This window comes from Lathamus discolor, chromosome 1 (genome assembly GCF_037157495.1).
Source record: "Lathamus discolor isolate bLatDis1 chromosome 1, bLatDis1.hap1, whole genome shotgun sequence".
Lineage (NCBI taxonomy): Eukaryota > Metazoa > Chordata > Aves > Psittaciformes > Psittacidae > Lathamus > Lathamus discolor.
In genome coordinates this window covers 24,624,128-24,651,646 of record NC_088884.1, presented here as the reverse complement: position 1 = coordinate 24,651,646, position 27,519 = coordinate 24,624,128, and positions in this window count along the sequence as shown.

Sequence of the window (27,519 nt, the reverse complement as noted above, 5' to 3'; positions counted from 1 at the left end):
TGTTGTTTTTGCTAATCAGAATTTTGTTAAGAGAGTAACAAGCTCTAATTAACTGCTGATACTTTATTCAGCTTGAGCATAAACAAACATTTTAACTTGGGTTCTAATTACCCTTTTCTTCTTGCACATTATGTTTCTTTTGAGTGATGTTTCTCTGCTACTGAGAGTTATGTATGCCAGATCCATTTTTTCTACTGGGATTAAAAGCTCTTAAAGAATTTTTTTTCTAATCTACACTCCATTCACACACTGCAGGCTACAAACTCGTATCATGCATGTTTCCCTGAGTTCAGGACCAATGGTCACTCTTAGCAGCTTCCTCTCTTTTCAGTAAGTCAGTTTAACAGAATTTTTTGTTGTCTATTTGCATAAGGTTATAAAGTGGTCTTTTAGCAAAATCATTAAAGAGTTTGTGAGCTACAGCTCCAAGATTTATGAATTTCATCTTGTTGATTCTCTACTGATTTTCAACCATCGGCAATTCATAGACTCTTACACGGAAGACAGGTGTTAAGTTTTTACCTGTAGGGCTAGGACATACCTCAGAAGCCTCCTGTCTCAAGTCAAGGGTCACTGTAACTGGATCATTACTCAGAGTTTTTCTTATCATGTCTTAAAGAATCATAGAGTCCCACACTTCTTCTGACAATCTATTCCGACACTTTATTATCTCTAACAGCATTACAAGTTTTACCCACTATGTAACATAAATCTGCCCTCTTGCAATTTAAGGTCAGTGCTACTTGCCCTGTCTTTTTAATGGATGAAAAATAGAAAGTAGGCTTCAGCTCTGTGGTAGCGTTTATGTATTTGAAAATTGTCATCATGTTAAATTTTCCTTTCTCTCCTTGTCTTCTTAGACCAAATATCCTTATTTTTTCATGTTTGCTGGACTTCTAATCATTCATGTTGGGGGGGGGGGTGTCTTGCCTTTTTTTTTTTTTTTTTTTTTTTTTTTTGCAAACTATCATCAGTTATTTTATATCTTTATTTAAGCTGAACACATAGTGCAGGAAAGAGTTGGAAACAGAAACCTTACTACAAATTACAGAAGAAGAAATACTTCTTGTCTTGCAGATGCCTCTATTATTTTATTTAATTATTTTTTTATAATTAAATGAAAATTACTGTCATACTTTTCCTGGTTTTCAAAGGTATAAGTGAATCTAAGGGGGCTGAAAAAAAGAGTGTGTATTCAAAAGCTCTTTATCTGAGTAGTCTGTCTAAATGCTACTGAATGCATCAAACCACTTTTAAAATCCAGGTGAGGGCCAGATATTTTCAGGTACTTTAAAATACAGTAGGTGACTGGCCATATTTTCTAAAGTCACTAAAGAGACTGTGCTGATGCAGGTCCTTGAATTTCTTTGAGGATCTGGAAAAGGCCGGCTAATTTTCATTTGTGTCTGCATGAAATAAACATCTAAATGTTTCTCACTAAAAACTGTCTGCATCTTTTCCTATCAAAATATCAACAAAAAAAATTCTCAATTTATAATCTGTAAAAATTCATTCGGCCCTTGCTTCTGAAAATATCCATACCGGTAACATTTTCTACAGTGAGTCATCCTAGTGAAGAAAATTGAGACACAGCATTCAATATAGCTTTTGGAGGTAGCCAGTTTTAGGCCATACTCCAGAATTCAACTCCTCAAAGAGCTATAGTATAGGAAAGGGAATATCATTCCCTCACGCCATCCTTCAAAATGTGTGTAAACAGAAAATAAAATTAACACAAGCTGAAAGGTTAGAATTTCTCAATTTTTTTCATCTCCCAAAATTGAAAGAGACATAATTTTAATCACCAACACTGAAATAAAATAGTCCAGCTATCAGAAGAGGAAATGAAGAAAATTTCACTCACAAATCATCAAAATCCAATTGATAATCCACACACTATCAATCCACGATCAGTGTTCATCACATATGCCTGAGAAACAGAGGATTTATAACAAGCTTTGATTTTTTACCTGTTGTATTTGTAATCAAAGACTTGCATGTGTCATATAGTTTAAGCATGGTCATGTAAGTCAGAATTCTGAGCAAGTTAGAGAACTTCTCTAGAGAAGCTATAAATGCATGCAAAATTATCCACAGAGAAACAGAGTAGGTGATTTTTAGAAACAGATTTAGAAGCATAGAATATCTTTCTAAATCTATTTAAAATATCTATAACATGAAGAAAATACCGCACACACAAGTGCTGGAAAGTTTTTATAACTTTTTTAAGTACTTTATAATCTTAGATGGGAAGTCTTCTATGTGTCCTAATTATAATGGTGAAACATAAAAATATATTTCACTTAAGCTCCAAAGAAACCCTAGCTGTTTGGGAAGGGAATGTTAAACGGTAAAAATTAAAGTTATCAGTAGTTTCCAAGAATACCCGCCACAGTTTAAAATGTTTATATTTATTGTTCTTTAATTGCTTGGCACTTTGTTGCAGGTAGGTGAAAATTTATTTTAATTTCAAAATTACATTCATTAGATCAAACCGCTCTATCCACTTTAATTATAAATATATGAAATAGCTTTTCTATCATAGCATTTCTCACAGCATAAAGCTGTCATCTTTCTAAAGGGCTAAAATGAAAGTGGTGTATATCTTGATGAATGGGAAGGCATTTGGCTTCCAGAAGCTACTTGTATGCTATTAAAAATGAGAGGAAGGATTAAAAAACTAATCCACTGTGTAAGGTAACTAGAAATTGAACAAAAGAAAGAAACTTGCTATGTAAAACAAGAAAATGGACTAGAATTTATCTGCCTCCAAGAACATCCTTCTGAGATTCCTGAAATCAGGAGCATCCCTGAAGACTTAGCATTTCTTTTGACTGAAAAAAATGCAATTTTCAAAAATGGATCAAGCTATTTAACCTACAAATTTCTACAAGTTTTACCACTGTGATGATTTAATGACTCCTCTGAGACTGCTATTCTAACTTGCCATACTTGCTGTACTTTATAATCTTTGATATAGAGAGTTGGAGAAACGCAAAGCCTTCCTTTGAAACAAAAGGATAAAATACTCTCTTCTCCTCTTTTTCTCTATTATTCCCCTTCATGCTTTCACCAAACTGCATCACTCAAAATGTCTCTCATAGACAAATCAATTTATCTGACACTGATCCTTTCTAGTGCATTTCCTCAGATCATCCAAATAATGAAAAAGATGTCTCATCCCTATCACTATCTCACCAAAACTCTCTGCTAGAAGAATATAGATGGTGTGAGATTAAACTAGGCTGCAGAGAGATAACTTTTTCTACCCCTTTCCAGTTCATAAAATCCTATGACAAATTGACCACTGATGGCTTCTACATTAACTCTTTGAACTCTTACCATTCTAGGGAGGTGGAAATCATATATCCACATTCTTACCAATAGAATACAATATAGAGCATATACCAGCATTCACATAAATCTTTCACAAGGTTACACCTTTCCATCAAAGTAATACCCTGCCTTCTGCATCACAGTCCCTGAGCTGCCATCTACAAGCCCTTAGTGAAATGTGCAAAAAGCTGAGAGATTGAAACTCTTATTTTCTCTTGAGAGTCTCTGCTGTGCTGAAGCAGCTCCTGGAATGATATCTTGTACTTTCTCTCTAAAGAAGAAATTAAGTTTCTGCTCCTTTTGTTTGTTTGGTTGGTTGTTTTTGGTTTTCTTCCCCAATGAGGAATTTAACCAGGAAAACTTCTTAAAGTTAAGGAAAGCAGAACTTGCAAATAAGCCCATGATGACAGTTATCACACAGGTAAAGAACAGTGCCAAGTGGTATACCTTTACTATTCTGGTTCGGTTTAAAGAGAAATTAGTAGATTAAGCCATGTCATAATATTTAAATGCATAAGAAAACAATCTTTCCTATTAATGTAATAAACTATTTAAAGATGCTGTCTAAATATTTATCAACTTACAGATACCAATTTTGATTGCCAAATTTGTAAGCTCAGCTGAAAGTTTGAGCTGATAAGAGTAAGCAAAATACCCAGGTTCTCCTGACCCATTCATCGTTATGGAAATTGCAAACATTTTATGGTTTGGGGATTTTTTTTGTTTTGTTTTGTTTCTTAATGTTGTATTTTATGTGCATTTATTTTTAATGTTTTTGTTGGTTTTCTTTTAGGTGTTTTGTTGCTTTGGGTTTCTTTCTTCCCAGTACCTATATTATTTCTCTAGCTTATTATGAAATTAACTTTCTATTAATTTATATATTTTCATATTAAATGTACCTTTCACCTGTAAGATCCAATTTCCAACTTTCAAAATTTAAAGGATCACATCACTTCTTTATGATTTACTGTAAAGGCTTCTCTTAAAGCTCAAAGATCTGCTACTGCAGAAGCTATCAAAAGATCTGTTTAGATGTATTTTGAGTTTAGCAATAATGCAACAAATTCACAGACTAACACAACACCAGAGATGTTAGAACATCTAAAAAGAGAGGTAATTTTTTTGAACTAAAGTGAAGACATAAATAGCAAATGTCTGATTGAAACACCTGAGTTACTTAAATAGCACATTATTTTTTTGCTCTTCTTTATACAGGCAAACTTGGATATCATGCATGAGTTCATGTAAGAGGCACAAGATCTGTGAACCAATTTAGTTCAGATTTTTAATTTAGTTAAATCTGTGCATTCAGGGAGTGGCAGGACTACTCTAATGACCTCTCCAGACCAAAGCTGTATCCTTGCTGTATGTATGACAGTTTTTGCCAACTCCTGGATGCTGCAGTAGGGAAGATTTATTCAATCCAGTCAAATACTTAGAGCAGTGGTTCTTCAGCCAGAAATCCTGGAATGAATCATTGAAGAGAAGCCCAGGAACAGCCTCCTGGGAGACAGAGACATTGATTTGCTTCAAAATTCTCCTAAGTCAAATTCCCCAATAATTTAAGGTTGGAAGATACTTTTTTTCTCTGTCCAAGTTATTTACATATAGACTAAATTAGCATAAATTCCAGGCATTAGGAAAAACTGCTGAATCAGTAGCATTTTTCTTGTACTTCACACATGGAGCTGGACTTGTGTGTCCCAGAAAAGTAAATAATCAAATGAATGGGCACAACTTCTGCCCAGAGGACTTAAAAATCTAAGAGCTTTCCTTGGTCTGATCTACTTCCAGATGAGTTGATAGGACCTTAAGCATTATCCCCAGATATCCTCAGTCTTATCATCCCTAAAAGCTCTTGTTTAAGAACAGCACATGCTACATGTGAACGTGGAAAGTAAGAAACAAAATGTACGTGAAAAGTTTAGCTCATATGTTGATCTAGTAATCTTAAAATCTAGTGGCAGCCACTGATAGACCCTTGAAGACTCTTGCTTGTGTAGCTGAATCACAAACGCAGCCCGTCAGCTGTTGTAGATAGTCGGGCAAGATTGCCGCAGTTCTCTCTACTCATCAAGTACCCCCATTCCTCTGACATCATCACTAGTGTTTGTCACCATAGTATATAAATTCAGAGGAAAACAGACATTTTAGCATTTTCTATTCTATTATTCTCTAATTTTTCTGAAATACCCCAATCTTGTGGATCACCTATATGCAACACTGATTTCTCACTGAAGATGTATATCATAATACTTCTTCTGAGGCCTCTCTTTCTGACTCTGACGGTTCAATTCTAACACATGTATCCTGTATTTAACAGTCTTTGAAACTCTTTTTAAATATGATGGCTTCTGTAACATTGTGCTATACTTTAAAGTCATGACCATGTTAAAATTTCCTTTACTAAAAGGAACATGACATATATTAGCTTTGATTCTGCAGACTATGTTTCCTGTTTCAGCGGAGAAAACCAATATAAATTTCACAGCAATAAAAGATGACACAGAAACAGCTGAAATCACACTTCTATTATGAAGTAAAATCCATTTTATGCATGCTACTCAGGAGGAAAAGAAGATTTAATGTCATTGAAAGAAGATTATTGGATCATTAATATAAATCAGGGAATAGAATCACTGATGAAATCAGTGGAAATTAGGGAGCTTTCATCACCTGATAATCTGATGCATTCTTTGCACTGCAATGCAGGTACCATCACTGTATAAGGGTGACATGAAAAGTTTGCGTTATACTTAAACCCCATCCCGTTTAGGTCTATTGGCCATTAAAACCAACAAAGGTTAAGAATACAGGATTGGCAATTTCCAGCTTTTCTAGGATTTTGGTAATGAGAAGGAATAACAGCTAAAAAATATCTGCAAGGAAAAAAGAATGCAACGCAACTATTCCTTTTAAAAGCGCACAGCTTATTTCTGAAGCTGCCGCAAGACTATAAGACTATAATTGTAGCCAAGCATGCTATCATGCTCATCGTCACTCAGTTGTCTCTGGATTACACATTATATTTTTTATGCCTTCAACCATCCTCCCTCAGCTGTCGTGAAATGAACCTGCAGAGATCATACAGAATACTGTAGTGACTGGTGCATTAGATTGCTCTTTGGGTGTTAACTGTGATGGACAGATAGACTTTGCTCTAATTTACTTCTGTGAAAGGACTGTTCAATACATAACCGTAACCTGGAAGGTTTTGCTGGTTCCTTTACTCATAGGAGACAAAATCCACATTATAATTCAGAGGCAAGATTCTGCATATTAGAGTTTGTTCAAGAGATGCTAAAGTTTTAATCTAACGTCAGTGCAATATTCCCCCCACTGCCATTTCAGGAACGGGTATATTTAAAGGACAAAATGTAAATACCAACTGTATATATTTTTCCCCAGAATAACTGGTTTAATTTTCAGGCAAACAAAATATGATAGTCTACAAGTCTTTGAAATGTCAAGAACATTTTCCTTTCAGTGTTTGTATAGATGCCATCTCCAGACTGCTTCAAATTCTAGATAATTCTTTACTCAGACAGTAACTGTCATGCCAGTGAAAAAGGTTTCTAAATGTGTCCATGAAACCCTTAAACAAAATTATTTTTCTATGTTGATGACTAAAAAAAAACCAGAAAGTACAATGGAATTTAATAAAACAGCTATGATCAATATGTCAGAAGCTTGCTTTGACTGGTACCGAGCTACTGAAGTGACGGATGCATGAGAAGTGCATAGACAGTTGATAACCAATGTTATGGAATGCTGCTTTTCAAACTGATCAGAAAACACCAGTTAACATCTATTCAATCACAAAAAGTTGTAGAGCCTCTAAGGTGTAAAAAATATGCTAATATACACATTCTAGTGTGTACCTGCATCATGGTCCTGCAATCAGAGATGCTCCCATATTGTTCTATGCTTTCTATCGCCAAAAGTGCATCTCAGCGTTCTCAGCAGCATTCCAACGAACGAAAGAAGGAACATTTCTTTTGTAGGATCAGATATTCTCATCTACCCCTTCAGCAGTGATAGATGTGTTTCATTTTGATTGTCTATTTTCAGGTTGTTGTTGAATATGTGGATTTAGGCAATTAATTGTGTGCTTAGTGATGGAAACAAGAGGTTCACAGACAGCAGTTCTGTTTCCTGAACTATTTCTAATAGGTCCAAATAAATACTTTAGCACTTTAGCTAAGTGCTATTCTCCCCTTCTCTCCCACCCCTGGGAAGCTAACCAGGATTCTAAAATATGAACTAAGACATTTTGCTTTGGTAGATGAGGATTGGGTTAGGGATCAGCTATTCAATCTGGACATCTGTAAATCGATGGGTCCGGATGGAATGCACCCACGGGTGCTGAGGGAGCTGGCGGAGGTCATTGCTAGGCCACTTTCCATCATCTTTGGTAAGTCGTGGGAAATGGGCGAGGTGCCTGAGGATTGGCGGATGGCAAAGGTCACACCAATCTATAAGAAGGGCAAGAAGGAGGACCCGGGTAATTATAGACCGGTCAGCCTTACCTCCATCCCTGGAAAGGTGATGGAACAACTTATTCTTGACTCCATCACTAGGCATATCAAGGATGAGGGGGTCATTAAGAACAGCCAACATGGTTTTATGAGGGGGAAGTCATGTATGACCAACCTTATAGCCTTCTATGAGGAAGTGACTAGGTGGAGGGATGATGGTAGAGCGGTAGATGTAGTTTTTCTTGATTTCAGTAAGGCATTTGATACTGTCTCCCACAGCATCCTCATAGATAAGCTAAAGAAGTGTGGGCTTGACGATCAAGTAGTGAGGTGGATCGAGAACTGGTTGAAAGGAAGAAGGCAGAGAGTTGTGGTCAATGGCGCAGAATCTAGCTGGAGGTCTGTGACTAGTGGAGTTCCTCAGGGGTCGGTGCTGGGACCGGTGCTGTTTAATATTTTCATCAATGACCTGGATGAGGGAACTGAGTGCACCCTCAGCAAGTTTGCTGATGACACAAAACTGGGAGGAGTGGCTGACACACCAGAGGACTGTGCTGCCATTCAGCGAGACCTGGACAGGCTGGAGAGTTGGGCGGGGAGAAACTGGATGAAATTTAACAAGGGCAAGTGTAGAGTCTTGCATCTGGGGAAGAACAACCCCATGTACCACTACAGGTTGGGGGTTGACCTGCTGGAAAGTAGTGAAGGGGAAAGGGACCTGGGGGTCCTGGTGGATAGGAGGATGACCATGAGCCAGCAATGTGCTCTTGTGGCCAAGAAGGCAAATGTCATCTTAGGGTGCATTAGAAAGGGAGTGGTTAGTAGGTCAAGAGAGGTTCTCCTCCCCCTCTACTCAGCCTTGGTGAGGCCGCATCTGGAATATTGTGTCCAGTTCTGGGCCCCTCTGTTCAAGAAGGACAGGGAATTGCTTGAAGGAGTCCAGCGCAGAGCCACAAAGATGATTAAGGGAGTGGAACATCTCCCTTATGAGGAGAGGCTGAGGGAGCTGGGTCTCTTTAGCTTGCAAAAGAGGAGACTGAGGGGTGACCTCATCAATGTTTACAAATATGTAAAGGGTAGGTGTCAGGATGATGGAGCTAGGCTTTTTTCAGTGATATCCAGTGATAGGACAAGGGGCAATGGGTGTAAACTGGAGCATAGGAAGTTCCACGTTAACATCAGGAAGAACTTCTTTACTGTAAGAGTGACAGAGCACTGGAACAGGTTGCCCAGGGGGGTTGTGGAGTCTCCTACACTGGAGATATTCAAGGCCCGCCTGGACAAGTTCCTGTGTGATGTACTGTAGGTTACCCTGCTCTTGCAGGGGGGTTGGACTAGATGATCTTTTGAGGTCCCTTCCAACCCTTGGGATTCTGTGATTCTGTGATTCTGTGATTCTTGTAATTTTCAGTAGGAAGATTATTCTCCATTGTCTTGAAAGTAATACAATAATTTATACATCTGCAAATAAATATAAAATATAACTTTGTGTGGTTTTTTTTTAAGAGCATACCAAAAAAATAGTTAAATGATTAAAATAGCCTCATCATTTGAAAATTAGAGGAAATTAAATTAAAGTACACTGGAACTTAAAGTGAATTTGTGCAAACATTTTTGGAATCAAAGCACAATATTTTATCTAGAAAATATTTTAAACAATGGAGATTCTTCTTGCTTGTTTTAGTGGGCTTTGGATAACATCCAAAATAGCTAAACACAATGAAATTTCTATAGTGCAGATGCTTAGTCAAGAAGTTATAAACCCTTTGAACATGCTTTATGTATTCCCATTTCTCTTTTGAACTCTCCTGCTTCAGATTTCATAAGGTCTGAGTTTACAAAAGAAACTGAATACAGGTTTTGTGAAAAGGCTGTGCTGTTTGATCACAATCTCAGTATCATAAATGCTGTAGCATTACAATATACAGCACTGCAATTAATCTTGTAATAAATATCACATGTTTATGTTTTATGTGACATGGTTACGGGGATTATGAGGAAATTATTTAGGGCTGTCAATGTAAAGCTTTGGCTTTTAACATGAAACCAAGGGAAACTGTAGCTTTCAGTATGTTTTTCAAATGGCAATAGGACTTTTATTTTACTTTAGGATGTGATTATCTGTTTGCATGCTAAAAACCTGATTATTTTGGAGAAAATGAAAAAATAATCACTTTCAGAAATCTTCATAATCTACTTTGAAACAGTCTGTTGAATGAAATAAATTAACAGTAAATATCTATTAACTGAATAGCTTCCAATTTCAGCTTAATTGAAGAAATGTTAATATTTTTTAAGTCATAATGATGAAAGCTTGTAGTTTTATAACTTATGATTCTAAATGTTATCAGGGTAATATCCTAACAAATACGAAGGTCTTGCTAATATTACAACTTATAGCAAACCATCTAATATAAATCACAAATCCTTTCAATGCATAAATACTGTTATTCCCATATAATGCTGTGTAGAAAACAGCTGTGTGAAGCTAGATTTTAAATGGTGTGTTAAAACATGTGCTCAGGATGGACTGATTTTTCTTCTTAGCACCATTGTAAAATGTCAATTTCTAAACCAGAAGCATCAATATAGAAGTATTAAGTTTTCAGAATGGGGTGGGTATTTCTAACACTTTGTCAAGGCTGACAGAAAACCCTGCTGTCATTTGAGAGTCAGCAACACAAAGAGTTGTAGGAATCTAGGACAATGGCAGAAACTTATTTGCCATCTTGCTCTTAGTAAATTAAGCATAGCCAGCAGACATGCTCACACCCTGGTACGTGATTGTACTGTTCAACTATCAGTACACTACCTGACTTAACTCTGGTTCAGATACAGTGCTCCTAGACAATGTCTGAGTATGGTGGTAGAATTCTGAGGCCAGGAGTCGGATCCTTTGAGCAGCTCAGAAATGGCCACCCTTTTAGGTGTAGGTAAGTTTGGCAATTGAGACTGTGAAGTTGGCTTCAGGACCAGAGAATGCACTCTGACCAACTTGGTTGGCCTGCATAACAGAACAGATGTGAGTACATAGGAATCCATAACTGTTGCTGAAGAAATTTGAACTGCATATTTTACAGACTTTCAAGTGTTTAAGAGGATACTATGGAAACAAATTGCATGCAACATTTATCTTCCCTATCATAGAATCATACAGTCACAGAATAGTTAGGGTTGGAAAGGACCTTAAGATCACCTAGTTTCAACCCCCCTGCCAGGTTGCATGCCTCACCCTAGATCATGTCACCCAAGGTTTTGTCCAACCTGGCCCTGAGCACTACCAGGGATGGAGCATTCTTGGCTTCCTTGGGCAACCCATTCCAGTGCCTCACCACCCTCACAGGAAAGAATGTCTTCCTTATATCCAATCTAAACTTCCCCTGTTTAAGATTTAACCCGTTACCCCTTGTCATATCACTACAGTCCCTAGTGAAGAGTCCCTCCCAGGCATCCTAACAGCCCCCCTTCTGATACTGGAAGGCTGCTAGGAGGTCTCCATGAAGCCTTCCTTAGGCTGAACACCCCCAACTGTCTCAGCCTATTTTCATATGGGAGGTGCTCCAGTCCCCTGGTCATCCTCATGGCCCTCCTCTGGACTTCTTCCAACAGTTCCATGTACCTTTTATGTTGAGGACACCAGAACTGTACACAATACTGCAAGTGAGGTCTCACGAGAGCAGAGGGGCATGATCACCTCCTTCGACCTGCTGGTCATGCTCCTTTTGATGCAGTCCAGGATACGGTTGGCTTTCTGAACTGTGAGCACACACTGAAGCCGGCTCATGTTCAGTTTCTCAACAACCAACACCCCCAAGTCCTTCTCTGCAGGGCTGCTCTCAATCTTTTCTCTGCCCAACCTGTAGCTGTGGCTGGGATTGTTCCAACCCAGGTATAGGACCTTGCACTTGGCATGGTTAAACTTCATGAGGTTGCATCTTCCCACCTCACAAGCGTGTCAAGGTCCCTCTGGATGGCATCCCTTCCCTCCAGTGTATCAACCAGACCACAGAGCTTAGTGTCATCAGCAAACTTGCTGAGGGTGCACTCAATCCCACTGTCCATGTCATCGACAAAGATGTTGAACAAGACCGGTCCCAACACCGATCCCTGAGGGACACCACTCATTGTCCTGTATAATTTGTTACATTGTATAACATTGAATTTAAGATCATAAAATGTATGTGATTTAGAAAACAATTTCTTGTCAGGATTAATCTCCTAAAGGAATAACTTTGAATATGGAATTCGGAGGATAAAAATTACTAATATTGAAAATATATGAATTCAAATGTCTTTCCCCTTTTAAAAATCTGTTTGTACCATATTTTCAAGAATACAAATTTGGGTGTCATTTTCTCTCATTTGTTATTGTGTGTTTTTTTAATTCTTTTTTCTATCCACCACAGTAAAATATTTCTTTCCTAGTATAACTTGATTTTTTGAATCATTAGAGAAATTGAATGCCATTCTTACAAACGTATTAAAAAACACAAACAAATAAAAGAAAAGCAAAACAAAAAAATCCAAAATTTCTCCTCTTAATTTACTATACTGTATGGAGCATTATAGGTTAGAATCTAATTAATTAAGCAAATGTTTTCTTTTCTTCCTTTCCAGAATATTCCTCATTGTTAAATACATTGCTTTGATGTTTTAAAGATGTCATCATTTAATATTTGCCACCTGAAAACTCAACAATTTTTGTTAATTTCAGTAACAACAGAAAACCAGCAGATTCTTGTCTGAAATCTCTGATATCTGTAATATAAATCTGAATACAGAATAACTTTCCAGCATTCTGTGCTTTGATGTTTCTTTTGTGCTTAAACAGTAATACCCTACACACCAGCTTTTTGAAGCAACTTTTTCATGTATATGTATTTCTAAAATAAGACGACATCCATGACCTTGCAGTCCTATAACTCAGTACCTATTTGCAGACCAAAGGCACTGACAATTAACCTCTCAGATCACAAAGTCTCAGGAGAAAATTGGTTGTGATTTCTTTATATATTATCATGGAGATATGCCGCAAAACAGCATACCTTCTGAGCCAGGTCATATCATGAGCTGCTTTCAAAGCAACTGGTAGTGAAAATATTGTGCCCCAGGCTGATTTTTAAATCTAATGTTCATACATCTGCTCTCAAATGTAATGAATTTTTTGTGACTCTCATGATGTCTGATGCCTTTTCCTGAAAGCCAAAGGTCAATATAAGTATATATCATCTTTCCTCAGAAAGTTAAGGTCCGAGCATCCATCATTTCAGAGGAAAGATGGAAAACCTGTTTCTAGACCAGTGTTTAAAACGTTTGAAGGACAACTGATGCAGAGCTAATGTATACATGTTACAGTATGTTCTTACCAAAGCTATTCTATTTAAAGCATTAAGCATAGGATCACATAGCAGAAAAACTGTAAGTTACTACATTATTCTCCTGCTGAACTAGAAAGAGATTGAATGCAACCCTTTGGACCTCTCCCAGCTGTAAATTAGAACATGCTGGGTTTAAGTCATGCTTGTGGTTATCTTATTTGATAGTAAGGATTTGGGATTATTTATACTGTTAGAATCATAGAATGATTTGGATTGGAAGGAACCTTAAAGATCCTCCCCCTGCCACAGCAAGGGACACCTATCTCTAGACCACGTTGCTCAAAGCCCCATCCAGCCTGGCCCTGGACACTTCCTGGGATGAAACATCCACAACTTTCTGGGCAACCTGTTTCAGTGTCTCACCACCCTCAGAGTAAAGAATTTCTTCCTAATATCTAATCTAAATCTACCCTCTTCCAGTTTAAAGGATTCCCCCTTGTCCTATCACTACACACCCTTGTAAAAAATCTCTCTCCAAAGTTCTGGTAGGACTCCTTTAGGTATTGAAAGGCTGCTATAAGGTCTCTCCAGAACCTTCTGTTCTCCAGGGTGGACAACCCGAACTCTTTCAGCCTGTCTTCATAGGAGAGGTGCACTTCTGATCATCTTCATGACCCCTCTCTGGATCCTCTCCAACAGGTCCACAACTTTTTTACATTGTGGGCCCCAGAGCTGGACACAGTATTCTGGGTGGGGTCTCACAAAAGCAGAGCACAGTGGAAGGAACACCTTCCTCGTCCTGTTGTTCAAGCTTCTTCTGATGCAGCCCAGGACACAGTTGGCTTTCTGGGTCATCTTGAGGTTCTGTCAACCAACTCAAGTCTTCCTCCTCAGGGCTGCTTTCAATATATTCCCCTTCTATGTTTGAGATTGCACTGATTCAGGTGCAGGACCTTGCATTTAGCCTTGTTGATCTTTATGAGGTTTGCACAAGCCCACCTCTCAAGCATTTCAATGTCACTCTGGATGGCATCCTTTCCCTCCGGTGTGTCAACCACACCACAAAGTTTGTTAATCTGCTTTATAATCGGGAAAAGCGGGTGTGAAGCTAAAACCCACTTATTTGTGGTAATTCATTGACTGGCAGCAACGGAACCTCTTGAGTTTGTATTCTTGATTTGGATGGCAAAAGCAAAGAGTGAACTGGTAACATAGATTTTTAAAAATAAGGATCAACTGACTGAAGTACCTGGTTATGAAACAGAAGATAACTGAATATTTGGAAGCCATGATGGTGGACTGTGAATGTTTTTCAAGTTTATGTAGAGTAAAACAGAATAACAGGGGTGAAGAGGAGTTAAAAATAGGATCTGGCATCTGCATTTTGTTCTGATTAATTTTAAATCCGCAGAATAAAACCAGACATATTCTACAAAAATGCTTCCAGAACTATGACGTCTCTTCCTTAACAATACACCTTAACTATCAGACTATGAAATACAGACCGCTTCTTCAACTTTTAAGATCTTTCCCTTCTTTCTTGCAGAATAACATCTTTGGCACAAGGGTTGCACAAACCCAAACTGCACTAACACTATGTATTATTAAAGCATAGTGCAGGAGAGGTGGCCGTCCCTTCTAGTTGAAGAAGGAAACTGAATGTAGGTTTCTCTTCTGTAGCCATAAAGTTATTGTATGGAAGGTTAGACCTCCTTGTCTCACAAACTTCCTGAATTAAAGCATAAACTTGTTTCTAAATGGCAGACTAGGTGTGTAGATGCAAGAGGTTTTACTCTCTGAAACCCAATCTTTAGTTTGCAGCCATAAGAGTGGTCCAACACCTGGGAAGCAAAATTTCAGCTATATTTGTATTGCTAGATCAGGCTGATTTTGGTATCTTCATCTACAGGACTTAGGATGCTGTGAACCAAGTTTTTATTTTCCTTCCTCTTCTCATATGGTGTAACAGAAATGTAAATAGGAAACTGAATTCTATTATGTAAATTCCTCTCCCAGAATATCTTCCTACTTTTTGAAATTGTAGGCTCCACAGTCCCTTTTACACTCAGCCCTGAGCCATTTGTAATTTTAATTCATTAGGTAAATAATTTAGTTTTACCACAATAATTGTTGAAAGTTACTGATGTCAACAGGTGACCTTTCAGATCTCGGTATCAACACCTGATTTCATAATATAACAGCTATTAAAAAAAATACCTTTAGCTGTTACAGAGTTTGTAAATTTTTTTCTGTTAATGAAACATTTCAATACTTCACTCTTTCCTGTTCAGAAAAGCCTGTAGAATATTCTTCCCACTTATTAGTTCTGACAGATGTGATGTAATTTAATTTAATAGATTATTTTTACTGTCATAAGATATGAATAAAGGAAACTTTTTAGAGTTTCTTGTCCCTCTCACTATATATATATTTAATACATATATATTTGTTGAGGGGTTTATATATATGTTTATTGTGGGACTATAAATTCAATAAATATTTAAAAAATGCAATCTTGCTTTTAATCACATGCTGTATTTTAATTACATGAAAAATATACTGGGAGAGAATGACTGGTCTTGCCTATTTCATTTTGTTTGCAGTACTCTAACTTTATAGATTCTATTTTCTCTTTCTAATGTGTCTTCTTTAATCATCTGTAGTTTCATATTTTTGTAGCTGTGTAGCAAAATACAAATCAGACTGTTTTCGACTTGTTCTTCATCATGATTACTGTTTTTGTTTATCTTCATGGTACCTTATTTCCTAGTATATAGAATTCACCCCTTTCTCTGTGTTTTAAAGGTAATTAACTATTCAGATATCACATTGTGAGGAAAGTCTGAGTAAGTTCCTTTGTTCATTCTTCTCATTGCTGTATCTGAGCAGCCTCAAGAAAAATAACAAAAGAAGGAGGAAAAGGACAATTATAGGCAAGGGGCTTCCTCCTAAATCTGTTGTGCCCACACAGAACCACTTTGCTGTCCTGCAGGAGACTAACGAGGAAACGCACTTGCACCACAAACAGCCAGATTATGCACGGGTAAAGATCTCTACTGGCACTACAAAGAAAAAGTGGCGGGTCGTAGTAATAGGGGACTCTACTTTGAAAGGGACGGAAGCACTCGTCTGTCAGCCTGACCCCGTCTCGAGGGAGGTGTGCTGCCTACCAGGGGCACGGATCAGGGATGTTACAGAGAGGCTGCCTGCTCTAGTAAGTTCCACGGACTATTACCCACTCCTGGTGATCCATGTGGGTGCTAGGGATATAACTAGTTGTAGACTGGGGACCATAAAGGAAGACTACAGAGCCCTGGGAGAGGCGGTTAGGGGCTCTGGTGCTCAGATAGTCTTTTCATCATTCTCCAGGACACAGGGGAGGACCAAGAAAAAGCTAGGAGGATTGGCCAGGTTAATAAATGGTTAAAAGGGTGGTGTCATAGTCAGGGGTTTGGGTGTCTTGAACATAAGACTGAAGTTAGTAGGCCAGTTCTACTGGGGGCTGGTGGAGCTGCTCTGGTAAAGAAGGGGAAGAACAGTTTCGGAAGGAGGCTTGACAGACTGGTCAAGGAGGCTTTAAACTAGATGTGTTGGGGGAGGGGGGCATCATTCCATCCCAACACACCCAGTCAGTTGCCAACACCTATAATAAATGCTCGGAACAATGTAGATATATTCCAGCTGCTCCAGCCGACGAGCCAGTTTCAATTGGAGCTCGTCTCAGATGCCTCTATACAAACGCCTGTGGCATGGGGAACAAACAAGAGGAATTAGAGATGTGTGCACATCTACAGGGGTATGATATAACAGGCATCACAGAAACATGGTGGGATGGCTCCTATGACTGGGGTGTTGGAATGGAAGGTTGCAGGCTCTTTAGAAAGGACAGGCCTGGCAGGCGGGGAGGGGGAGTTGCCCTTTATGTTAGGGATAGGCTGGAGAGTATGGAACTCTGTCTGGGGGCAGGTGAGCAGTTTACAGAGAGTTTGTGGGTCAGGGTTAAAAGGAAAATAGCCATGGGAGACATTACTGTGGGGATCTGTTACAGGCCACCTGATCAAGGAGAACCTGTGGATGAAGCACTCTACAGACAGATAGGAAAAGCCTCACGCTCGCAGACCCTTGTTCTCATGGGGGATTTCAACCACCCTGACATCTGTTGGAACGATGGCACTGCACGACACAAGCAATCCAGGAGGTTCCTTAATTGTGTGGAAGACAACTTCCTTCTGCAAGTAATAGACGGGCCGACAAGGAGAGGTGCCATGCTTGACCTTGTGCTTACCAACAGGGAAGGGCTTGTTGAGAATGTGGTACTCCAGGGCAGCCTTGGATGCAGCGATCACGAGATGGTTGAATTTGAGATCCCCAGGAGAGTGAGAAGAGCATGCAGCAAGCTCACTGCCCTGGACTTCAAAAGAGCAGACTTTGGCCTCTTCAGGAGCCTGCTTAGTAAGGTTCCATGGGATATAGCCCTGGAGGGTGGGGGGCCCAAGACTTGATATTCAAGGATCACCTGCTACAAGCTCAGGAGTGCTGCATCCCAACTAGAAGGAAGTGCATCAGGAGGGCCAGGAGACCTCCTTGGATGGATAAGGAGCTGCTGAGGAAAATTCAAAGGAAAAAAGAGGCTTATAAAAAATGGAAGCAAGGACAGGCTGCCTGGGTAGAGAACAGGGACATTGTCCGGGAAGCTAGGGACCAGGTTAGGAAGGCTAAGGCCCAGTTAGAATTAAACCTAGCCAGGGATGTTAAGGATAATAGGAAGGGATTCTACAGGTACACAGCAAACAAAAAACGGACTAGGGACAACATAGGCCCCCTGAGGAAGCTTTTGGGAGAACTGGCTACACAGGATTTGGAGAAGGCTGAGGTTCTGAATGACTTCTTTGCCTCAGTCTTCACTGGCAAAGGCTCTGACTGCACCATCCAGTTCTTAGAAGGTAGACGCAGGGACTGTGAGAATGAAGACCTCGGTCCCACTGTGGGAGAGGATCTGGTTTGAGACCATCTTAAATATCTGAACGCGCACAAGTCCGTGGGACCTGATGGAATCCATCTGCGGGTCCTGAAGGAGCTGGCGAATGAAGTTGCTAAGCCACTGGCCATCGTATTTGAAAAATCATGGCAGTCAGGTGAAGTTCCCGACAACTGGAAATACTTCCAGGCCAGAGGTATAATGCATTCCCTGAAGAATAAACCCATCAGATGCATTCCTTCAAGAAAAGTGACTACTGTGAACCCCTCTATCAGGTTGTTCTCTTTTTCTTTTGTTGCTTTTATTTTCTATTACAGCAGTGTATCAAACAGAAATATAGCTTAACATATAAACAGAAGACACTGATTAATTTATTTTCAATAAACCAAAATGAGTATTTGGTTTCTAGAAAATGCATTATAATGTTTCATTCTGTTCAAAAATTGGCAAAGCAGGGTAAGACTCTGGATGCACATATAAATGCTTATTTGGATGCTCATATAAACGCTTATATGTGCTCACTTCACAGGACATCTTGAAATTCACCTTTTCATACCACAAAAAAACCCACGCACAACAACAACAAAAAAAAAAAAAAAAAGAAACAACCAACCAAACAATATCTATTGATATGAAACAGGTGTTTGGACAATATTCTAAGAATGAAACATAACCAGAATAACAAATTAAGTAGGAATCTAATTCTTTTGTACTTCTTCCTAGAACTGCAACATTTCTCTGTAATTGCAGACCTGAGAAGGTAAATCAGCTTATGTTGATTTCTTTCCAGTGTACACTACATTTCATTGCATTTCCTACTCATTCCAGGAAAAAGAGTCAAGAGTTACAGCACAAAACAGACACAGCAGTTTGCACAGGATTTTCTGGGGCTCTGCTTTGAGATTTCCTTGATCTTCTGTGGACTTTATTTGTGATACTTGAGAGGCTCCCAGAAACCCTCTGAGGAACCTGAAGGTACCACTGCTCCCAGGTAAGGATAGCCACAAGAGCCTTGACTAAGAGCTTTAACTTCTGTCAGCCTTCTTAGCAAGCTCTAGCAGTGTCTAACAAGCTGCTAGCTGTCCTGGATCACAGAGTGCTTGAAGCTTTTCTCTCAGCTGACCCTTGATTAGGAAGGGTCCAGCTCCTCCAGCATACCTGAAGGTGGGGTTGGTCACAAGTCTCCTCAGACTGGTATATGCATCCTCACCTATGGCAGTAATGTACCATGGGGCACAGTCCCAAATAGTTCTTAGAACATTTTTCCTTGCAAATCTGGGGCCTTTCACCCATATGGTGGTTCAGAAAGAGGAAGCAGCTCTGCAAGAGCTGAAGTTGTAAGGGAACACTGTCAAATGAAGCATCCATACTGGCTGACACTGAACCACTCAAGAGCATAAGGAGAAGCAGCCAGTGATGTCAGTGGGAGACTTCCTGCTGCAGAGGATGAGGGTCCCTATCTGCTGACCAGACCTGTCATCTAGAGAGGTTTGCCACTTTTCAGAGACAGAGGGCAAAGGAGAAAATGATCAGCAATAAAGTTAGCAATGGACAGATGTTACGTGAACAAAAAGGTGCTCAAAATTCACAAAACAGACCTGAAGTGGGTTTACCCCAAGCATATACATATAAATCTTGGTTCAAGACCAAGAACATTCATGTTGGTCAGTAATTCTTGTAGTAGTCTTAATCAACTGAACATAATTATTTCAAACACTTGCTGTGTATACCTTCATCACGAAGAGCATGTGCATAACAGCCTGTTTTCTCTTGACAAGATGTCATTATTTTCTTCATTTTTCTTAAGTTGATTTTACAATCCAGATAATTTGAATAATTTGCTGTAATTTTTGTGTATGATTAAAACTATAAACAAAAATCACCCTTACTTCCACTAAAACGTTACCTAGAAAACCTCTTTCACCTTATAGAAGATGGATTTATTCAATACATACATACATCAGCTATTCAGGTTTTGTTTAGCCAAGTTTCAGAATACACTTTTATTGCAGAAAAATGTTTAAAGGACTTACCTTAAGAAACTAAGAGGGAGTTCAAAAACATGGCTAGCCATCCTCAGCCAGTATCTTCAAATTACTTCTCTGTTAACTTATGAGGCTATGAGAATACTGCTGATCACTGCTGATTAGAATATTTCATATAAACATTTCCTATTTACTGGAAAAGATGTTTGGAATTATTTGGGTTTTCTGTCTGGAGCTAAACTGCTAAAGCAGTCCAACTCTCATTTAGGAAACTAAAGTTTTAATTCCTTTTTCTTCATAATTATACACCCTAGTGAAAGATTCATACATAAAGTTTGACTGTTTTCCTTTACTAGTATACAATACATCAAAGTGATCATTCACACAATGTTGTAAAGGTAAAGGAGTGTGTTCTAATTTAGCAAACATAGTGACCAAAGTGTCTGAACCCTGGATAACGTTAGGTTGAAAATCCATCTCTCTCTTCTTTGGTATGTCCTTAATAATCATCCATGCTCTATTTGTGCACAATCCCTTTGTTTCACAGTAACTAGACAGTGGAATTTTAACATTAACATTTAACATTAGCATTTTTAACTTTACCTTGATCCAGAAGAGTGTTCTATTCTCTTCATGCAATCATAAAATTCTTACTATGTTGTGTAGTAGGAAGAAGTTACAACTAAGGGGCATAATTAGCAGAAATTCAAGGCTTCTCACTGAATTTATTAGGGTTGATGATAATCATAGATAGAAGGAAACTTCAGATAACATTTTGTTGCTGGAAGGGGCACAGGGGCAGCTTATGGGTGTCAACCAAAAACAAACTAGTCATAGTTTCTCCTGTAGTAAAATATAAAATAACTGTTATAACTTTTGAATACCTTTTGTCAAAGTCTTTTCGCTCCAACTAATTAGGCTAAGCTAGTTAAAAAGCTATTAATGGTTTTGATGACCCCTGTTTTGAAAGGTCGCATTTAAGACCAGGTTTAATTGATCCTCTGTAAAAAGTACTGTGGTTTTCGCAAATCTGGCTACTCAGGTGCTTCCAGATGGGCCCCAGCACGTAACACAATCAAAATCACTAGTCACATTTTCAAAATCTCCATTACAGGTGTCTATTCCTCATTAGGAGCATGTTTATTATTCAGAAGTTGACACCTCACTATAATAGGCAATGTGAGTCCAATAGGTTTTTTCACAGTAGTGCAAATTATTCTCAGAACAGCAGCAGCAGCAAAGAATTCTGCCCTTGGTGGCTGCATCTTACAAAGTCATGGCAGATGAAAACTAGCAAAATGAATTCATGTCTGATGTGTTGTTTTTGCCACCACAGCTGTGCTTTGGAGGTGGGCAAGCCAAGGAAGTTAAGTTTGGCTCATGCCGAGTGTTTGGCTCTGAATCAACTCTGTGCCCATACGTGTGAATGAGCCAAGCCAGTAGGAACATTTTGGCATTATCTTCTGGCTGTCATAGTGACCTTATATATCACTTCACACATTCTCCCTTTTGTATGTATATAATCAGTTCCAATGGATCGACTAATGTTTTGGCATGGGTTTACTTTGGCTATGGCTTCAAATTTTGTGGCCTGTTTATGCAAGTTTCATCCAGCATGCCTGTGAAATTCATTAACAAATATTTAAGAATAACTAATAGACATTTTTACGTTCTAGAAAATGGGGAAGGGCATAAATCTGATGAAGAGATACATAAAACAAAATAAGCAATGACACTGACATAATAACATTAACCATTTTCTGTACATCAAAGGACAGCCTAATACTTGTAATTTTACTTTCTCAGCTTACATGTTACACATGTCAAATGTACTGGGCTGTGTATGTATTCATATGCATACATATATTAGTAAGTATATGAGGGATAAAAAACATTGTGAAAACGTTCTCTACAAGGTAACAGTGGACTATGATATCTTTGTTTCCAACACTGGAGGAGGATGTTTCAATGTGATATCTTTGGATATAATATTCTTTACTCAGAAATCATAGTCTATAATGTTAGAACATGTTCAGTTAAATAAATGATGTATTTTAACAGAGAAGTGTTATCAATAATGTCTACTAGTGTTAAATTAGCCTGGTGAATTAATTGGGAATTTAGACATTCATACGTGTTATGGTTTAACCCCAGGCGGCAACTAAGTATCACATGGCGACTTGCTCACACACTGTGGGATGGGGACAAGAATTAGAAAAAAAAAAAAAAAACAAAAAGGAAAAATCCATAGATCGACTTAAAAACAGTGTAATAATTGAAATACCATAAAATATGATAATAATAATAGCCATTTTAATTAAAAGGGAGACAACAAAAAGAGAGAGAGCAATGAAACTCAAGAGCCACAAGTGATACACACTACAGCCGTCCCCTGAACCATACTCAGCTCAGCCTGAGCAGCAATTGGTCTCTTCCAAGTAGCGCCCCACAGTTTAGATACTGGGCATGATGTGCTGTGGTATGGCATACCCCTTTGGCCAGTCTGGGTCAGTGTCCTGTCTCTGCTCCCTCCCAGGTTCTTGTGCCCCTCCCCACTGGCAGAGTACAAAAGACTGAAAAGTCCTTGACTTAAGAGTAAGCGCTACTTAGTAATAACTAAATCTTTGGTGTGTTATCAACATTATTATCAGACTAAAGCCAAAACGCAGCACTGTACCTGCTGCTAGGAAGAAAATTAACTCTATCCCAGCCAAAACTAGGACAATGCAACACTGATTAGACACAGACTAGAAAAAGGAAGATATTTGTGAGTTCCAAGTTTTATCACTGTGCTGTTATAAATAGTTGTATGGATGTTATTTTTCAAGTGTCTCATAAATTGGTAAATATGCCTAATTATTTTAAAACCTCTGTGGAACTACTGTTACCAGGGATTGCTTTATTATTAAACTATGGCATGAAAATTATTTCACATCTTTTTGTCTTTGCATTGTAGTTATTAACCACAGTGGAGAAATACACTTCACTGTGTTAAGCACAATACATAAATATGAAAAAAATTCTTTATTTGAAATAATGCCATCTAAATAACAAAAACTAATCTTTTATCTCTAGACAGCTGTGTAGAAAAAAGGAAATGAAAAAAAAAAAAAGAAAACTGAATATGGAAACTCACGAAGAACTCCAAAAATTTTTCTTCCTCTCTTAAAATATATAAAATGTGTTTCATGTTGATGACAGAAAATAATGCTGTCTACATAAAGAAAATAATCAGAAAGAAGGGGTTTTTGCATAACTGTGCTGTATGCCTTAACTGATGTTTGGAGTAGACACCTCTTGAGTTCAAATTCTGGGTCCATTTAGTGTGTCTTCACTCTGCTGAATTGTGATAAGGACACACACAACAGGGGTTATATTGAGGTGTCCAATTGATTTCATTTAGGATAATTCACTGTCAAATAGTGGCAACCTTTACAGTGACCTTGAGATGGATTGAAACTTGTAAGACAGTGGCTAAGGTGAAAAATAAAATAAAGAATGTGTCTTTTCTCACTCTCCTGAGAGTAAAAGGACAAAAATAACTTAAACAAAAGCAAAAATCTCACTTTTTAATAACTCAGAATTCTGAGAATGACCTTTCAATAAGCGAGCGTATTGCTTGCTTCGACTCAGGATCATCTTGACAAGGGTAAAGTTCAAGCAGAAAGACGGACATCCCTGTAGTAGAATTCAGGCCTTAGGTAATCTAAGCCAGTTGCTAAAATGCAGATAAGACTCAAAGTTCAGATTAATTATGTATGTATTACTAAAAAAAAAAAGCTCAAAGAAAATACAGAACTGTTCTCTTTGAGACTTGGGACTTTCATTTGAGCTAATAAATATCTCATAAACTGAGAGAAATGAATAATCCATTCTGTTCACTGAACATTTTTCAGTTTTACGCATTGAATACAGTTTGTTGAACAAGTGCATAAATAATTTTTATGTATTAAGAAAAACAATGGGAAACAGTTTTTTGGTTTTAAAACCTCTATGCATTGATCTTAAAATTTCCCACAGAAAAAGAGATTCCACTTAGGGGCAATGGAAGTGGAAATTTTTTCTTTCTCAAATTTTTTTCTCAACTGTTAAGGACTGGTGAACTTCAGAATAGAGCAAGGAGTCTTCAGACTGGCTGGTCACATATCTAGCCTGGTAGATGTGGCTGCTTGTGGTTCCCTGTGTGTATATAAAAGGACAGGAAGCAGGGTGGTGTTTAATGAGGGTATATTGGATAACGTAGGACCTGAGTATGATGAAAATGATATTGTGTAAGGGGTGGAGATTGCACTAGATCTGGCTAGGATTAAGTTAATTTTCTTCTTAGAACCTATATGGTGTGTTTTTGAGTCGTGATTAAAGCAGTGTTTATAACACAACAGTGTGCTTGGCATAGCATCCGTTTCTCACTCTCTCCCTTCAGTGGGCAGGCCAGAGGGGGGCAGCAGGCTTAAAGGGGACATAGCTGGGACAGCTGACCTGAGAAGACCAAAGGTATACTCTGTATTTTGTGATGTTGTGATCCATAATAAAACCTCAGGAAAAGGAGAAGGAAGGAGGGACCTTCTTGTTTGAGGTGTTCACCTTCCCAAGTAGCCATTACACATGCTGAAGCCCGGATTTCCAGAAAGTGGCTGAACATTTGCCTGCTGAGAGGAAGTAGTGAATGAAGGCCTTATTTTGCTTTTCTTGCACACACGACCTTGTTTCATTTATTACCTTGTCTTTATCTTGATACATGAGTTTTTCTCACGTCTGCTGTCCCCCATCCTGCTGTTGTGGGAATGAATGAGTAGCTGCGTGGGGCATAGCTACTGGCCATTTTTCTCCATCATCTTTTTGCCTTGACTATGGTGGTATCGTAGGCCCATGGTTTAATCTGCAGGCTGAGAACACCCTCAGGAAACTTTAGTAAGGTGAAGATTTGTCATCTCTCTTAAGCTAATCACATAGGATTTTCTCTGCAGTCGATAGAGATAAGCACTACAAAAGACTGATTTCTTCTCTCATTAAAGAGATACATAATATAGGTGGAAAGAAACGTACTCTGGAGGTGTCTCTTTCTCATTGGCCATGGAGGCAATGTAGAGACCTAAATTACAGTATGCTTCTGAAGTGTAAGCTGCAGGACAAGAACCCAAGCACAGAAAGCTTCAGTTCCTCCAAAAGATTTAGACCCTAATTATCTTGTTATCAGTGAAGCTCAAAGAATCATAGAATCATAGAATAGCTAGGGTTGGAAAGGACCTTAAGATCATCCAGTTCCAACTCCCCTGCCATGGGCAGGGACACCTCACACTAAACCATCCCACACAAGGCTTCAGCCAACCTGGCCTTGAACACCGCCAGGGATGGAGCACTCACAACCTCCCTGGGCAACCCATTCCAGTGCCTCACCACCCTAACAGGAAAGAATTTCCTCCTTATATCCAATCTAAACTTCCCCTGTTTAAGTTTTAACCCATTACCCCTTGTCCTATCACTGCAGTCCCTGACAAAGAGTCCCTCCCCAGCATCCCTATAGGCCCCCTTCAGGTACTGGAAGGCTGCTATGAGGTCCCCACGCAGCCTTCTCTTCTCCAGGCTGAACAGCCCCAGCTGTCTCAGCCTGTCTTCATACGGGAGGTGCTCCAGTCCCCTGATCATCCTCGTGGCCCTCCTCTGGACTTGTTCCAGCAGTTCCATGTCCTTTTTATGTTGAGGACACCAGAACTGCACACAATACTCCAGGTGAGGTCTCACAAGAGCAGAGTAGAGGGTCAGGATCACCTCTTTCGACCTGCTGGTCACGCTCCTTTTGATGCAGCCCAGGATACAGTTGGCTTTCTGGGCTGCGAACGCACACTGAAGCCGGCTCATGTTCATTTTCTCATCGTCCAGCACCCCCAAGTCCTTCTCTGCAGGGCCACTCTGAATCTCTTCTCTGCCCAGTCTGTAGCTGTGCCTGGGATTGCTCCCACCCAGGTGCAGGACCTTGCACTTGTCGTGGTTGAACTTCATAAGGTTGGCATCAGCCCACCTTACAAGCGTGTCAAGGTGCCTCTGGATGGCATCCCTTCCCTCCAGCGTATCAACCGGACCACACAGCTTGGTGTCATCGGCAAACTTGCTGAGGGCGCACTCAATCCCACTGCCCATGTCACCAATGAAGATGTTAAACACGACCGGTCCCAACACCGATCCCTGAGGGACACCACTCATTACCGGTCTCCAGCCAGACATTGACCCATTGACCACAACTCTTTGTGTGCGGCCGTCCAGCCAGTTCTTTATCCACTGAGTGGTCCATCCATCAAATTGATATCTCTCCAATTTAGAGAGAAGGATGTTGTGTGGGACAGTGTCAAACGCTTTGCACAAGTCCAGATAGATGACATCAACTGCTTTACCCTTGTCCATCAGTTCTGTAGCCCCATCATAGAAGGCCACCAAATTGGTCAGGCAGGATTTCCCCTTGGTGAAGCCATACTGGTTGTCACCAAGCACCCTGTTGTTTTTCATGTGCCTTAGCATGCTGTCCAGGAGAATCTGCTCCAAGATTTTACCAGGCACAGAGGTGAGACTGACTGGTCTGTAATTCCCCGGGTCTTCCATTTTCCCCTTCTTGAAAATGGGGGTTATATTTCCCTTTTTCCAGTCGTCAGGAACTTCACCTCACTGCTGCGATTTTCAAATAGGATGGCCAGTGGCTTAGCAACTTCATTCGCCAGCTCTTTCAGGACCCGCAGATGGATTCCATCAGGTCCCACGGACTTGTGCGCGTTCAGATCTTTAAGATGGTCTCAAACCAGATCCTCTCCTACAGTGGGCCCAAGGTCTTCATTCTCACAGTCCCTGCGTCTGCCTTCTAAGAACTGGATGGTGCAGTCAGAGCCTTTGCCAGTGAATACCGAGGCAAAGAAGTCATTCAGAATCTCAGTCTTCTCCAAATCCTGGGTAGCCAGTTCTCCCAAAAGCTTCCTCAGGGGGCCTACATTGTCCCTAGTCTGGTTTTTGTTTGCTACGTACCTGTAGAATCCCCTTCCTGTTGTCAACATCCCTGGCTAGGTTTAAGTCTAACTGGGCCTTAGCCTTCCTAACCTGGTCCCTAGCTTCCCGGACAACATCCCTGTTCTCTACCCAGGCCGCCTGTCCTTGCTTCCATTTTGTATAAGCCTCTTTTTTCATTTGAATTTTCCTCAGCAGCTCCTTATCCATCCAAGGAGGTCTCCTGGCCCTCCTGCCGCACTTCCTTCTAGTTGGGATGCAGCACTCCTGAGCTTGTAGCAGGTGATCCTTGAATATCAACCAACAGTCTTGGCCCCCCTGCCCTCCAGGGCTATATCCCATGGAACCTTACTAAGCAGGCTCCTGAAGAGGCCAAAGTCTGCTCTTTTGAAGTCCAGGGCAGTGAGCTTGCTACACGCTCTTCTCACTGTCCTGGG